Raw genomic sequence first — 16,999 nt, 5'->3', positions numbered from 1 at the left:
AGCAGGAGCCATCTTCTAGAAAAAAGGACAACAGCGGAGACAATATCCTTGAGGGAATAAATGGCCTAATTTCAAGACTTTTACCAGGACTCTACTGGGTAACGAGGGGTATCACTAAAGCCATCATGGTCACAAATGCCTACCTAAGAAGGTAATTCTTGTAATAAACGGAAACTGCTTTACAGCCCATCAAGTCAATAAATCGGCCTTTTAAGAAGTTTTTAAGAACACATTGACTTTAACAACTCCATAGGAACCATTGTGATATAATTGTGTCCATCATACTAAAATTAAAGGCTTCCAATAAGGAATGAACATTAAGGTCTGGGGTCAGTGATCAAGCATTTATGGGCTTCCCAGAAGGACCTAATAAAGCAGATTACGGGGTGATTCAGTAACTGTCTGTACTGTCCCACATTACTTAGGGGCTCTTTACTTCACAGATCACTGAAAGTGATACCACTCAGAATCTTTACCATTTCAAACACCAGTGAGATAACCCATCCTCTAAAACTAAACACAGTCAAGTTTTTCAAATAGAGGCAATGTGATGCTACCAAGGTCGTCTTAGATTCATTCAGGGAAAAGGCAGGAAAGGAAGTAACAGTATACATTAAATAATTCTTGCGATGGAGTTTTTCTTGTTTTCGGATTCTTTCCAGAGTAATTAGCCTTAATCATTTACAGGAGATACAAATGAACATTAAAAGGCCACCAGGAATTATCATCACCGTAATTCCTTCTTCATCAGTCACTTATTCTGGGGTTGGGGTGGGGAGAAGAACAGACACATTTTTCAACTCAACAAAGTATTCATATTTGTTTCTTAGGTTAAATAACTCTTTTGTTTTGCATACAAAGGATTCAGTTTTGGGGAAAGTGTAAGATTTTTTAGCCTATGTTATGAAGAGCTTCTGAAGAAGGATAACAGATCACTAACTCTTTTCCCTTTTGGGATGTATGTTAAAAACCAACACTGTGTTTTGCTTAGAAAAACTGGCATCGAGGCATGGGAGATCACGGTGATAATTCAGAAAGAATTCAGAAGACATCAGTTTTCTCCTTGTCTTTAAGCCGCTATGGTGCATACGGTTTCTATCCCCAGTGGGACATTTCAAAGACACAATGCTAATTTTCCTCAAATGTAGCATATTCTCAATCTACACAATGTAATCAGACAGAGAATGATCATTTAAAGATCTATTAGTTTCAAAACTTTCTAGACATATGTCATTTCTGGTGTCTTAAAATATCAGAAGACATTAAGTATAAAAATAGAACCACAGAGGTTAAAGTAGGTCTTTTCTCTAAAAATAATACTCCTGCCTATTTCTGACACTATCAATGATACGCACCCAGTTTGGGGGTGGATTTTTTTTCCATTTTTCTAACTCTTCACTATCTTGACTCTCCAACCACCCTTGAATTCCCACAATAGTTATGATAACCAGCCTGGCTGTTTAAAATTTTTTCTTAAGACCCTCTAAAGATAAAGAACCATAACTAGTGACCAACTGCTGAAATAACTCGTGAGGCTCAAGGTAAAAGTCAAACCATGGCCAAGTACTAAGTCAAGTTTATTCAGATCATGTGCTTCCCATGCCATGAAGTAAGCCCAAGCCACAATCTGTGTTCTTTTCTCACATTAAAAGCTAGGAACAGTCAAGGAAGGAGAATAAAATGAACTTTTTAGAAACTAAAATAAAGTGTCCACTAGCCAATGCAAATCGTCCTCTTTTAATTTTTGAACCACCACCATAACAGCTACATCTGACACTACCTCCTCTATGTAAGATTATGGGGGGAAATATGTTTGTTTTTATTTCCATAGTAAATAATGAGAAAAAGGCGAGAGGCACATATGACTTGGGAAACCTACATATGATGGTCATGTAAGATGGCTTTTATTTATAAGTCTAATTAGTAGTTGTCATTTCCTGTTTAGAGGGGACTAAAAGAAAAAGTGTGATTAGGGAGAAGGGCTGGTTGCTGACAGGCCGGGGAAAGTACAGGAATCCAAGGAAAGGAACAACAGGTAGGGAAGAAGTGGCCCTACTTCCCTAAGCTGAGAGTGTGTGTGTGTGTGTGTGTGTGTGTGTGTGTCAAAGGCATGTGTGTATGGCAGGTTGTCCATTAGTGTATTACTATCATGACCCTACCTATGTGTTCAACCCTGTTTAGGTAACTTCTTATGAGTTCTCTATTATTGTCAATGTATATCTGTACATAAAGATTTTATACTATATTCTAAGAAGATTTATCAACATGAGTACCCTCATGCTTTCAATTTGACATAGAATTTTTTTTTTTTTTTTTTTTTTTTTTGAGATGGAGTCTCACTCTGTCATCCAGGTTGGAGTGCAGTGGCACAATCTCGGCTCACTACAACTTCCGCCTCCTGGGTTCAGGCGACTCTCCTGCCTCAGCCTCCTGAGTAGCTTGGGACTACAGGCGTGCGCCACCATGCCCAGCTAATTTTTGTATTTTTTAGTAGAAATGGGGTTTCACTATATCGGACAGGCTGGTCTCAAACTCCTGACCTCATGCTCAGCCGCCTTGGCCTCTCAAAGTGATGGGATTATAAGTGTGAGCCCCCGTGCCCAGCTGACATAGAATATTTTATACTTCCTATTTCATTTTTTCCCTGAATAACCATCTGTTTATCAAGTGGACACTATCATTTGAAGCCAGGTCTATGCCAACAAAATAGAGCAAGACTGATGAAAAATATAAAGCGAATTTGACACCCCGAATATCTGCTTTTACCAGAAGCATGCAGCTAATGAAGATCTAAGGATTTGGATAGGTCTTTAGTTAGCCTGAATTATCTAGATAATTACATTCATTTTTGCTAAAGTCAATTCATTCTTAATTGGTGATGCTAATTATATAAATATATCTCTCTTCTACCACGTTCTAGATTTTTCAAACGTAACAGTTTTTGGTTTAATTTTTCTAGGTAGGCACTGAATTTCACATTTCATATAAACAAACCCCTAATGTGGACATGACCTAAAAAAGCATGTATACCTCCTGAACTGTCCTCCCTCTGAGAGCATCATTCTGAAAACCAAATACAGCAGAGGTTAATGTGCAGAACCTATACGTAATTCACAAACGTGGCTAGGAAAAATGGTTAGCAGTTGCTTGTTAGAAGCATAGCCATGAAAATTTCTGTAGCATTTCTGCATGTAATTAGCCTCTTTTTTCCCTTAGCTATTTATAAATGCATAAATATACCTGCACTCTACGTAATGATGACAGACAGTGACAACATATTGATATACAGCGCCACTTCGTACTTGGAAATGAATATTTCATTAGCTGAGTTATCACTGCGGGGTTATGACCTTCAAGTCTCTAATTTTAAATTCATCCGTTTTCAGACTATTAAGCTGTTCTTGAGCACACCACAGAAATTATAGATAGAGAGGTAAATTTTCAAGATAATTTTTACTTTCGAAAAAGGTCAAGGATATGCATACTAAATTCTTTAAAAGAATTGTAACTCATAATGAGAGCAAATGGGTCATTTTGGTTGTTAATGATATTTGCTTCTACATGTAAAAATGGAAAGGCTGAAGAAACAGATCATGATCACTGAATGAAATTATCAAGCTCCTAATGTACCAGCACTATGCATACGAAACTTAAAGAACAACTACGCAGATGATCAACTAACTAGATCTAGCTTAAGTCTTGTGGAAGCTTAGAGTGAAACACAGATGTCAGTTTCTAACTCAGCCTCAACATCTTCAACCACAGTACATACCCCTTCCAGGAATAAACTCTATGATTCATTTGACTCACTCACACGCACTCTCTCCCCCACCTCCTTAAGTTAAAGCTGTGTCTTTATAGAATCAAAAACATTTACATATTATGGTATGCATTAAAAAATCAGTATCTGAAAGAAATGAAGGAAGGGAAAATCCTTAGTTGAATGACAGCTGCTTTTCCCTCAATCCAGCATCACCTAACCCCATCCCGCAACGCCACCACCAGTCAGCATGTAGCCTTGCCCTTCAGATCACCTCCTGGGAAAAGGAGGCAGGCAGTTATGAGTGTAGCCCCATTGACATCACCAATTATTCACCTCCTTACAAATTCAGCAGCAGTTTCTGGCTCACCCACTACTCTTAGGTTCACAGTGTACTTTTCATCATTCCTCGCCTTCTCTATGCAGGTTCCTCCTCCCTTTCTGCTTCTTTAATATTGGTGTTTCTCAGGGGATATTGCTCTATAATTTTCTTTCAGTCATCTAAGCTAATCCCAAACCTCTGACCCCATCCCATGCTCAGGTCCAAATGGCCAATGAATGGCCAGATGGACTTTTCCAACAGTACATGCAGGTAGCGCCTCTAATTAACTCAATCACTGCATAGATCCCCGTCACATCTCCACTTCAGAGTCCAAAACTTGGCACGAAGGCTCTCCGTGATGAGGTCCCTGATATGTGGCCCAAGTTCATCTGTCTCCAGTACCTGCCTTTACATTCCTTCCAGGGCTCAGGACCTGCCTGTGGCCCTCGGCATGAGCTATGCTAGTCCTGGTCTCCACCCCTTGCTCACACTTTATCTACTGCACCAAACATGCTGCTACCAGCTCCCCACTCCAACCCTAACTCAATGTCAGTCTCAACCCTCAGCACACGCCATCTCAACCCTCCTCACCCACAGCACACATATCACCCCAGACACACAGAAATCTTCCCTGTTCACCAAGCCATGCCCTAGGATACATTGTAGCTGGTTCTTATAGCAACAAATGCATTTCTGCATTGTAGTCATCACATGATGATGCTCTATGAATAGTCATCTGTATTGACTCTACCCTAAATACAATAAACACCTTTTAAGTATTTTAGTTCCCAGTAGTGTTTGGTATGAAGCAGATAATAAATATAATTTTATTTTTTCTTGTGACGTGGGGTCTCACTCTGTCACCCAGGCTGAAGTGCAATGGCACAAAGCTCATTGCAGCCTCAATCTCCTGGGCTTAAACGATCCTCCCACCACAGCCTCCCAAGGAGGAAGCATATAAGCACATGCTACCACGTCCACCTAATTTTTATTTTTATTGGAGACAAGGTCTTGTCACGTTGAAATACATCTTTAAAAGTGAATTACAAATGGAATAATCAATCAAACTGAGCTGGGGGTGGTGGCTCACACCTGTAATCCCAGTACTTTAGGAAGGTGAGAGAAGAGGATTGCTTGAGGCAAGGAGTTCTAGACCAGCCTGGACAACATGGTGAGTCCTCAACTCTTAAAACAAAATTGTTTTTAATTAGCCAGGCATGGTTGTGCACACCTGTAGCCCCAATTACTTAGGAGGCTGAGGCAGGAAGCTCACTTAAGCCCAGGTGTTTGAGGCTTCAGTAAGTTATGACTACACCACTGCACTCCAGCCTGGGCAAAAGAATAATTAAAAATTAAATCTATCTATTTAAAAAAACTATCTCTTTTAAAAAACTAAAAAACCAAAAATGATACTTATCCAGTCTCATGCAATTATTACCATGAAACAAACAGCATCTCCTAACCTTTAGCTTAAAATGAAGGGTTCTAGAATGCCCCAGGTCAACTAGGCTAAATAGTCCTCTTCAGTTTTCTCTTTCAGCTCTTGTTTCATCAGAGCACTTTGCCTCAATTAACATCCGTTACTCTTGTCCTTAAAAATCCACAGTTTCTGGCTCACCTAGCACTTTTGTTTAGCAGTACACCAAAAGTCTTTGCATGCATCACACTTTTAAATCAAAGATGAGTGAAATTATATGTCCAATGTCTGTCTTTTTTTTTTTTCTTTTGAGACAGAGTCTCGCTCTGGTGCCAGGTGCCAGGCTGGAGTGCAGTGGCACAAACTCGGTTCACTGCAACCTCCGCTTCCCAGGTTTCAAGCAATTCTCCTGCCTCAGCCTCCCAAGTAGCTGGGACTACAGGCGCACACCACCACGCCCAGCTAATTTTTGTATTTTTAGTAGAGACAGGGTTTCACCATGTTGGCCAGGATGGTCTCGATCTCTTGACCTCGTGATCCACCCGCCTCGGCCTCCCAAAGTGCTGGGATTACAGGTGTGAGCCACCGTGCCCGGCCCAATGTCTATCTTTCATATTAAGTTTCGTGAAGGCAGGGTTCATCAGCCTGGCTGAAGGTTCACGCTCAATTTACTTACTGATTTAACACATGACTAAATTGATGAATAAAGCATTGTCTTCGTCTATTATTAAATTAGCACTGATTGGTTTGTCAAATTAGCCAAGTGATACCTTGGAAAATAAACAATGTCTGACATTGAGGAGATGGTAAAAGAGATAAGTGCACTTGAGTAAGCTCATCTTTAAACATGTTTAATGCAGCCCAAAGGAAGATAGAAATATAAAGTACCTTGCGCCTTGGCCTTAGGGGTCTCAAAGACATAGTGCAGCGCTACAATGGCGGTTCCCAATATTTTAAGTATGGTACCTACACAAAATAACAACACACCAGGTGTCTCTGCTTAGACCTGGGGATTATACCCATTCAATGAGGTTGCAATGGTCATGTCCTGCTGAGCTGAAGCTATCACAGATTTAAATCATGTTTATGAAGAAAAATGGGTGGGTGTTTGAGGCAAGACAATTGCTTGAGCCCAGGAGTTCAAGACCAGCCTGGGAAACATAGTAGTATCCCATCTCTATAATAAATTAAAAAAGAAAAAAGAGCCAGGCATGGTGGGCACACCTGTGGTCCCAGCTACTCAGGAGGCTGAGGCAGGAGGATCACTTGTGACTGGAAGGCTGAGGCTACAGTGAGCTAAGGTCTCAACACTGCACTCCAGCCTGCATGACAGAGTAAGACCCTATATCCAAAAAAAGGCCAAAATAAATGAAGAGAAAGTAATAAATTCTGTTAATTTAGTAATCAACATCTCATAATAATTCAATTGAAAATCAACTGTTGGTCTACATTCAGAGCCGAATAGTATTATCATACTGATGAAAACAAAATATTTGTCTACCGAATCAGAGAATCAAGAGACAAACCTGGTTTGCCTGTGATTTTGCCTCATGCAGGAAACTCATGATAGATTCATTAAGCATTCTCAAATTTTTATTCATTGGAGAGGTCAGGGTGTAGGAAATGATAACATGTATCCCAAATTTACTGAGCCACACAACACAGAGTAGTCTTTATTAGTTTCAAAACATATATTAAATTATAAATAATCATCAAAGGACAGTCGTCAAACGGAAGTTATATCTTTGATCTATCATCTATTTCTAGAAAAACAGATTCTAACTACTCATATGCCCAGCCATCTCTCAACATTTTATATGAAAAGCACACACAACTAAACCTATTTTATGTGAAACACTCGGCAAATTCTATTTCATTGGCCCTTCTACTCCTAACTTTTTAAATGCAGGTGGAAGGACGGGAATCAATACTAAATTTCCCAACAGATTCAGCCCCAAGGCATCCTTCCTCCTTCAGAGGCCATCACTGAGGCTTTCCTATCCAAATCCTTTTACTATAGCCACGTGCTCCCTCAATTTTTGGCAGATACTCTCAAGTCATGTGAAATTAGCTAAGATAACTAAAGAGACCCAAGTCAAACACTCTAAGAGCTACATAATTACAAAAATTCCTCCCCATTCCCTCTAGAGGCCGGTTGGAGGAGATCTCCAAGCTAATCCTGGTTTTGTTAGCAAAATCCCATTAACTTATAATACCATACCATCAAGTACATTACCCTCAAAAACAAAGAATATAGACATAGGCACACATTTTAATTTCATGGACATTTTATCTTCCTATTTAAAGCTCATTGGCAGGAGTGTCTAAGAATGAAGTTTTTCAAATGGTTAATGAACGGAAAGCAAATTCTTAGATCATGGATGCAAATTCAACTGTCTCATGGGGTGAGGCAGATCCTATAAATGACTGAGTTTGCAATATTACTCATCAGTAGGGATTGACTGGGAGGAGGCACTGCTGTTATGGAGGAATGCAGGCTCCCTGCTGTCCCACTGCTTGATTTTACTGTTTCAATTAAGAATGCGTGTACTGTGATTTAAGGAAGATATTCACATTGACCTTTTAAATTAAAATCCCCAATTTTTAAATATTGGAAAACGAACTCAAGGATGTTAAAAACACTGTATGAACAAATACACTATTTGCAGACTAAACACAGCCCAAATCAGAGACGAATCCAGTTTGCCTGTGATTTAGTCACATGCAGGAAATTCACAAAGCTTCATTAAGCGTTCTTGTAATTTCTTCCTGGAGGCCTAAGTGGCTGCCTGCCCCCGACTCAAGTTTCTGGTATTTTCCAGCTTCATAAAATAATTCCTCCCACAAAACAACAAAGCAAAGTCTGATTGTCATTACCCAGAGCTGCTGATTAAATGGCTAATTTCAAGTAACTTGTCATCACTTGATTAAACTTTATATAGTAATGCTGACTTTGTCTTATTCAGAGAAACACATTTGGGTTTCATATGTGACTTCCACGTCCGGCAATGAAACTTTTTGGCGACAAAGTTCTTGTATCAACTTTTCTTAGGTAGAGTGTCTTAGTCTGGCTTTCCCAGAAACTGGGCCCGAGACAAGATTGGAATAGCAGTACTTTCTTTGGGAGATGGCCCAGGAAACAACAGGGGAGTGATGAATAAGAGAAGGTAATATCTAACTCTAGTCAATTACAGGCTCAAAGCTGCTAGCTATGAGACACGGACTCTCCCAGCCCTTCTGGATGGCCACATGCAGGTACCTGTGGCTCCAGAGAGCCCTTGGAGAAAGAGTTGCAAAGGCCAGCAGGTGGATAGCAGGTCAGCATACAAAAACAAAAAGTATAAGTGCTTGGAAAATGAGGAAATGATTTAAGAAGCTAATCTTCTTGAAGCTAATCTTTCTACAGCTAAAAGGTTTGGTAGGATATCTGCCCTCTGAGGTGGAGCATGACTAACTAAAATGCCTAAAGACCATTTACATAACTTACATCCCTGCATCTTCACTGGCTGGAGGACTGCAAAAAAAAGGCTCACCTTAGAGAGATATTTTAGCCCTATCTCCCTAGAGACAAGTCATCTCTGATGTACAGTGCCAGGCACCAAGCCTGTAGCTTCCAATACCACCATGTGTCATTAGGAAGGCAATTAGGAGCAATCACACTCTTCCAGACAATTACTGCCTCTCACAGGGGGGCTCACTCTTAAAATTAGACCTGGAGTCAAAGCCTACTTGTATAGTATTATATCTTCCACTTTTGTCTCCCCAAGGATTCATCAGGTGTTTCCCCAGTTTGCTCAGCTTCAAGCACTCTCAGGAGAATGTACAAGTCTGTGCAGCTTCTTAACGGATGTTAATCTATGGCCAAAATGAGGTATCTCAAAACAGCAACATAAGAAGTGTTCAGTAACTTCAAAGGTAGAGAAAAATGTGCAAATGTCCCTCCCTTAGAACGTGTGAGTGTGTGTGTGTGTGTGTGTGTGCAAATCCTCCTAAAACGATCATTTATCATCGCCCTTAGTATTTTACTGTCTCTAATGCATCCCACATGACTCTGCAGGATCCAGCTCCTTCCTTCCTCCTATTTCCCTCTCTCTCACTTTGCTCCCACCTCCAGGTCTTCAGTTAGATGCTAGAACAAGCCGTGTGCTTTTCCCACCGTGTGGTCCTGATACTTGCTGGTCCCTCTGCCTGGAATTATTTCGGACTCATCACATGACTGGGAGACCTTCCCCTCACCATTTCTAAAATCAACCCTACTGCTGTTATCTGAGATCGATTCATTTCATTAAAGGCCACAATAGATCAGTTCTATCTATCTATGTGTTCACTAGTTTCTCACCTGACAGGCCCACAAAGATGGGCCTCAGGGTAGTAGCAGGGACCAAACTGAGGTAAGAGAATAGGGCCCCGGGACAGGGTACCTAAAGCCGATTCACACTGACTTCCTAGAATGAAATCAAAAGAAAAACCCCAACGTTCCACTCCTAACTGACAAAAGGACCAGACACAACTCCCTTTGAAAAACCATTCTCACCTCCAGTTTTCTGCCTGGCAGATGGAAAATTGAAACTATCTCTGATTAGTTGCTTTCCCCAACCAATCAGACGTTTGCATAGGAGTGCAACTTTGTAACTTCACTTCAGCTTTCTGCAACCAGTCAGGCTGATTGGGGGCCACTACTTTATTTACACGGAGTGTAACCAAGTGGCCAATGGGAAACCTCCAGGGGGCATTTGGACCCCGGAAGATTCTGTAACAGGGCCCTTGAGCAGATACTCAGACTGCTCCCCACCCCACCACCCGTGTAGTATACTTTCATTTTCAATAAATCTCAGCTTTTGTTGCTTCATTCTTTCCTTGCTTTGCTGAGAGTTTTGTTCAATTCTTTGTTCAAAACACCAAGAACCTGGACAACTTGCAGTTGAGACCCTCAACTAAGAATGTTACAAAATGGGTTGAGAATGACAAAATGGGTTACATTCTCTGGTGAGCCACAGTGTTTGGCATGGAGCAGGATTCCAAGTATCTAGTTGAATGAATGAATGAATGACAGGTGTTCTACTAGGCACTAAAGAACCAACTATAAGGTAAATACACTTGGTATCTGAAACTCTGGAAATTTAACAGTGTCAGGGCTATAGAGTCAAATAAATGGACTCACTCTGTTTTTCATTATGTGAGACCTTCTTCAGAAACACGGTGAACAGACTGGGTGATTGATTACCCTCTGCCATGTTTCACGTTATCTAGAAACAGATCAACCACGAATGGCCTCCCGACTCAGGACCCATAAAATATGTTTATGTCAAGTGATCCTCTTGTGTGATACCCTCCTTGACCTCTTTAAAAGTCTTCTCCCATTTCCACGTTTTTGGTTGCAAATGATCCCTGGCTTTATACCACTCTTTTCTAAATGTTTCCAATTCCCTGCTAACCCTAACAGCATTGCATTTACTGTCCTGTGTTAACAAGTGATCGGATCCTATTGGTCTCTCTGCAGTAGTGTGACACTTGTCTCAATCATGGAACTAAGCAATGCTTCTTGGTATTCCCCGGGCCTAGGAAACATATTGTCACCTAATAGGTGCTTAATAAAGACTGCTGAAATCAAAGAGGAAAAGATCAAGATTGAAAGCTTATTCCTCCGCCTGTGCTGTACAGTATGGTAGCCACCAGCCACATGTGGCTATTTAAATTTAAATTTAATTTAATTCAAAATTCAGTTCCTCAGCCACACTGGCAATATTTCAAGTGCCCCATGGTCCTATGTGGCAAGCAGCTGCTCTGTTAGACAGTACAGAATAGAACACTTCCATCATTGTAGAAACTTCTATTGGACAGCACTTGTATGGATCTTTAAAAAATAAAGCTACCAAGTAAACGCTTTATTATGTATTGACTAAGAGAAATGTCATTTCTGATATTCCAGAGACACAGAATTCAATAAAATGCTTCATATATTTATTTGAGAACTTCATATGCAGTACCGGGTTAGGCCCAGCAAAGATTCAAAGAGGAATGAGACTTGAACCTTGACCCCCACAAATTTCACAAACCAGTATGCAAAGCAAAACATGCCTAGTCAATACTTAGCTACAATTCAGTCCAAAAACAGTAAATCAAGTTATACAGGCATGCAATAATTAATTCAAATTAAGGGACGGAGCAAAATAAAAAATCTGGCAACATTTAGACAAAGAAGTGGTTTTTATGCTACTCTTAAAGATACGGAGGACTTTAACAGACAACAAGAAGAACAATTACACACAATTACAGAATGTGAGCAAATTAGCATTCAGCGGGAGAATGTTCAAGAACGACAAATGTTCTTGGTGCTGAAGTACAAGAGAGACCATGGCAAAATATAAGGCTACAGATAACTGCAAGCAGAGAGCATTAAGAACCTAGATGCTCCAGTTAAAAAGATAGACTTGCGGTTGGATGCGGTAGCTCACATCAGTAATCCCAACTCTTTGGGAGGCCAAGGTGGGCAGATCAGGAGGTCAGGAGATCGAGACCATCTTGGCTAACATGGTCAAATCCCAACTCTACTAAAATACAAAAAATTACTTGAGCATGGTGGCATATGCCTGTAATCCCAGATACTCGGGAGGCTGAAGCAGGAGAATTGCTTGAACCCGGAAGGCAGAGGTTGCAGTGAGATGATATCACACTGTTGCACTCCAGCCTGGCGACAGAGCAAGATCTCATCTCAAAAAAAGAAAAAAAAAAAAAAAAAAAAAAGGATAGAATTTCTTGCATAGGAAACTGAGTGCTGCCATAGTAAGGTCTACGATAGAAAGTACTTTCCCAGTTCACTATGGATGCACTTTCTCCTCTGAAATTTTCTGAGGCTGGGGAACTGGTCTGACCAAGGGAAAATAATTAACAACAGGCACAAACGGGTTCTTACCATGAGCATATGAGCATAACACCTGGGATTTCAAAGACTGTTTGGCACAGAAGGGGAAAGCACCTGTGTTGATTTTAATCTATGCCATACAACTAATTTTATTCCAATAATAATGAGAACTTGGGGTCAAAAAAATCACCTAATCTTTTGGAGGAAGTAAGTCAAGCTCATGGGTCTCATTCTCCCAAAGAAAAAAGCTGACAAAAGACTTTTGGTTTGGCCAGCAGTTCCATTCCCTTAGCAAATAGTATTCTTCAGGCTCCAAATCACACTTGATGCTAATATTCTAGACAAAAACCTGGGGATGTGGAGCGGTCATACCGACCTGACTAATGCACTGACTTACATCAGGACCTTGAATTCGTAGCCAAGACCTTAAGTGTTTGTTTTACATGGAACCAAACTATTTACACGAAGCTATTTCTAGGATCGTTCAGCATTTCCTAAGACTCAGTTTGTCTTTTAATATGAACTAAATTATCAAAAGGAAGATTTCCATTATGAGGTGAGCATTTCTCCCATAACATTATTTTAATACCATTTAAAACATCTGCCCATATTCAGAAAATAAAGCAGGCATGTTGCATTGCAAGCTTTGCTACATACAGTCTTGCAAGCTGAAAATTACTGATAGATTTTCTTTAAGGGGCCTCGTGCAGTGGCTCACGCATGTAATCCCAGCACTTTGGAGGCCCAAGACAAGTGGATGACTTGAGGTCAGGAGTTTGAGGCCAGCCTGGCAAAGATAGTGAAACCCCATCTCTACTAAAAATACAAAAATTATCAGGTGTGTGGCCAAAACCTGTAATCCCAGCTACTCAGGAGACTGAGGCAGGAGAATCCCTTGAACTGAGGAGGCAGAGGTTGCAGTGAGCCAAGATCACGCCTCTGCACTCCAGCCTCCGTGACAGAGTGAGACTCTGTCTCAAAAAAAAAAAAAAAAGAATTTTCTTTAAGGGATAAGATGTCACACACCATCACATATGGGTTAAAATTAATTGGGTTTGGGGAGGAAATCACCTGCTGGGAATTTAGTACTATGGAAGTCAAGAAGAAAAGGTACAACTTGGGAGTGGACAGACTGGGCATTATAAAAGAATACATTCTCCAATTTGGGGAAATGTCAAACACAGTGCAATCTCTGGGTCACTCAGTCATACATTCCCATCTTGTTTTAACTAATAACCTTTTTAGGCTGTGTTTTCTTAACAACCCGAAAAGCTGCTCAAATAGCCATATGTGGATGTGGATGGGGAATGAAGCAGAGACACCGATAGGCAAGCATCCTTCACTCCCCGCTGCCTGCATGCACTAATCCATGCAACATTCCTCTCATGTCGATTATATTGATGCTAATTATAAAACAATGATTTTAACTTTGAAATCTCCCCGGAGACTGTGCTGGACACATTCAGCCTTTCAAACAGAAAACAAACAGGAGCAGACTTGAAATCTGCATACAACTGAAGTTGCCAGAGTCTGTGTGGCCTTGCTGTCCTCTGGTGAAACTCTGGTTAGGCCCCAATTGATCTCACTGCATTTGTAAACTCTTTGGACTCTTATGCAATAGCACCAGTACCAACTCTCACATTTTGTATATATAATACAGGCAGATTTTCAAGTGCCAGCAAGCCAACTCCAAATGGGGTATTTATATTCATGCATTCGTCTGCAAAAACGATTAGCTGAATGCATATAAATGAGTAACTTCTCCTCCCGGTCCCAGGCATACATTCCCGGTTCGCTGGCCAGACTAGCATGAATGTCTCACATTCTGGGAACCCCTCAGTCATCAAACTCATTTGCACTTTGTACTCGAGAATTAACTTGGTTTTTGACAAAATCTTCCTTCAAGGTCATGCTTCACTGCGTTCTACACGATCAACTTTGGGAAAGGATTGTAATCTCTTAGATACTCTCTAAGCCTGGAATGCATGAAAAAGTAAATGGGTAGAAGATTTTGAGTTTTTTATTTATGTGACAATTTGTTTTCTCTAAGCATACACAGCATGCTAGGCTCTTTCCTGGGATCTCAGGATACAGCAGTGAGTTTTGGAAAAGTTTCTTTAACTTTACGAACCTCAATTTTCACACCTACATAATAATAGCAGTAATCATACACTCCTCTTAGGATTGATAGGAGAAATTAAAAGACATTATTCACCTGAAACACCTTTACACAAAGGAAGTGCTCAATACATTATTATTTATCCAATAATCATGTTTAATCCCAAACGTCTCTTATTTTGGCCACATGTATCAGTCTTCCAAATCCACAGCACCCCTGCCACTTTCCGCCATTTCTTTCTATCAAATTGGAATCTTTTACGATTATCATATGTTGCTATCAATGTTCCGTAGTTAAGCGTTTATCTTTGTCCTTCCTCTTCAGCTCAAGCTATGGATCACTTTCATTTCTCAAATATTCTATCTGGTAAAATTTCATCTTTTAAGTTTCTAATTAGTACTTAACTATCATTGTATGGTTTTCGTCACCTTTTTTCTGAACAATTTCCACCTGACTCTATGAGTTAATTCCAAAGAATCTATTGCTTATATTCAACCCCTCTGCAAACCTACCACCACCCTACACTACACCAGCCCATAACACATATACTTTCTAAGACATGCACCTGCTCATTTTAAGTCTGGCAAACCAGCATCTAATGTTTCAAATGTTATCTTGTCTTTCAAATGTTGTCTATACACGCAATTCCTTTCTGGTTGATCAATTCACTTATTTTCAGTCTATATTATTATGGAGTTCTTCCATTCATTTCTCCCATTCTTTGTGATGGAGAAATAATCGAATCTGAAAATTCCCGTACTGAAGGACATGGGAAAAAGTAACAGCATATTCTTTGATCTGGCAACCCTATTTCTGACCACCTCTCCCACAAAAGTAAAAGTACCAGCACACGAGGATGGATATTGCAGTGCTTTGGTAGTGTGAAAAGGCTGGATACAAAGTGAATGTCCATCACGAAAAAAATGTTTGAATAACATATGGTCTATCTACACTGCAGAACAGATGTAGTTATTTTTAAAAACATGGATTTTTATGTATTGACTCAGATGGAGATCTACTCTACATTGTGAAGAGAATGATGTCACCAAAGGCAAATGCTTAAAAAAGGAAAAGAGTGTCTGTACAAAGATTACAATCATTATCTCTGGAAAGTCGGCTTGGGGAAAAGGAATAGCAGGTCACATTATTCATTTTTCCATTGATTGATCAGCTCTAATAAGAAAATCAATATAAATATTTTATACTTTATAAAATATAAAAATATTAATGGTACAAAAATTAGATATTACAGAAAAGAATTAATGTGAATGAGTAGGTTGACTTTTAACACGTTTTAATAATCCTATACATCACCATGATTGGCAGCAACAAAGGCCAATTATTCCTAAATTCCTCATTCGACACTAATGTGAACACAAGTGCTTCACAGATTCTGGTAGACAAAGCAGTCTCCAAGAACATACTTTACGCCTCCCTGCTGAACTCCCTCCCTCAGCTGTATAATTTCCCAAGAAATCCGGAGTTTGTCCCTGGTTGACCCCAGTGGGAATCGGCAAAGAAGGAACATGAAGATAATTCAGAGGTCATCACTATTTTTTCTGTCTGAGACGCAGTCTCGCTCTGTCACCAGGCTGGAGTGCAGTGGAATGATCTCGGCTCACTGTAGCCTCCGCCTCTCGGGTTCAAGCAATTCTCCTGCCTCAGCCTCCCAAGTAGCTGGAATTACAGGCACATGCCACCATGCCTGGCTAATTTTTGTATTTTTAGTAGAGAAGGGGTTTCACAGTGTTGGCCAGGCTGGTCTCGAACTCCTGACCTCAGGTGATCCGCCCATCTCGGCCTCGCAAAGTGAGACACCACGCCCGGCCTGATCATCACAATTTTCATATCTGCTCACCTATGCCTACTATGGTTCAGGAAAGAAAAAGGATGAGAGGAGATATATTTTTAAATCGTTCCAAACAAACACAGTTCACATAGGAACACATTAAGCCAAGGTGGGAAATAAGAGTTGCATCGCTACAATAATTATTTTCGGTTCAGATTTATATCTCATCTCCAAAATAATTTAACTGCAAAACACAAGTTACGAGGGATGCCAAAGAATTCAAATAGAAAGTCTAAGCATTTAATGATCTTAAATGTGACTGCACACATAGAAGTCACATGTCATGGTCAGCTTGTATAGTCTAAATGAAACTCAAAGAAACATTGAAATGTAAAATTAGTATGCTTTTTAACTCACATAGAAAGTGTCTTTTTCAGATGAAAGTAAAGGACAGCAAGATAAAGCTCTCACTTTTCTGCAACCCCCCCATTTCTCTCCTTATTGATGCCAGAGCAAACCTGAGCTGAACATAGAGTAAGAAACTTGGCAGATTTTCTGACCTACATGCAACTCTATGGGAACTAAAAGCTTCATTATCAAAAAGTGTCAAAGATCCATTATAATGCATCTTATTTCTGTTCTGATTCTTGAAGGCATTGTTCTGCGTAAAAAAGGTAAAAGTCCACTTTCTTTTCACTGAGCTCAACTCTCCTCACCTTGCGGACCACTC

The 16,999-nt window shown here is 40.2% G+C and overlaps 1 protein-coding gene and 1 long non-coding RNA gene across 4 annotated transcripts in view; one reads left to right on the top strand and one right to left on the bottom strand.

The window, feature by feature from the left end:
* Positions 1-16,999, bottom strand: part of PTPRG (protein tyrosine phosphatase receptor type G) — a 764,493-nt gene that overhangs the window by 524,855 nt on the left and 222,639 nt on the right. The window lies entirely within an intron of this gene.
* Positions 370-7,068, top strand: LOC116559188. Its single transcript, XR_004272367.1, has 3 exons — positions 370-453; positions 2,071-2,073; positions 7,056-7,068. It is a non-coding gene; the product is annotated as an uncharacterized LOC116559188 (long non-coding RNA).

This window comes from Sapajus apella, unplaced genomic scaffold (genome assembly GCF_009761245.1).
Source record: "Sapajus apella isolate SASKATOON/1434 unplaced genomic scaffold, GSC_monkey_1.0 scaffold23, whole genome shotgun sequence".
Lineage (NCBI taxonomy): Eukaryota > Metazoa > Chordata > Mammalia > Primates > Cebidae > Sapajus > Sapajus apella.
The sequence above is the reverse complement of the archived record's forward strand: the minus strand, read 5'-3'. Positions and strand labels throughout refer to the sequence as shown.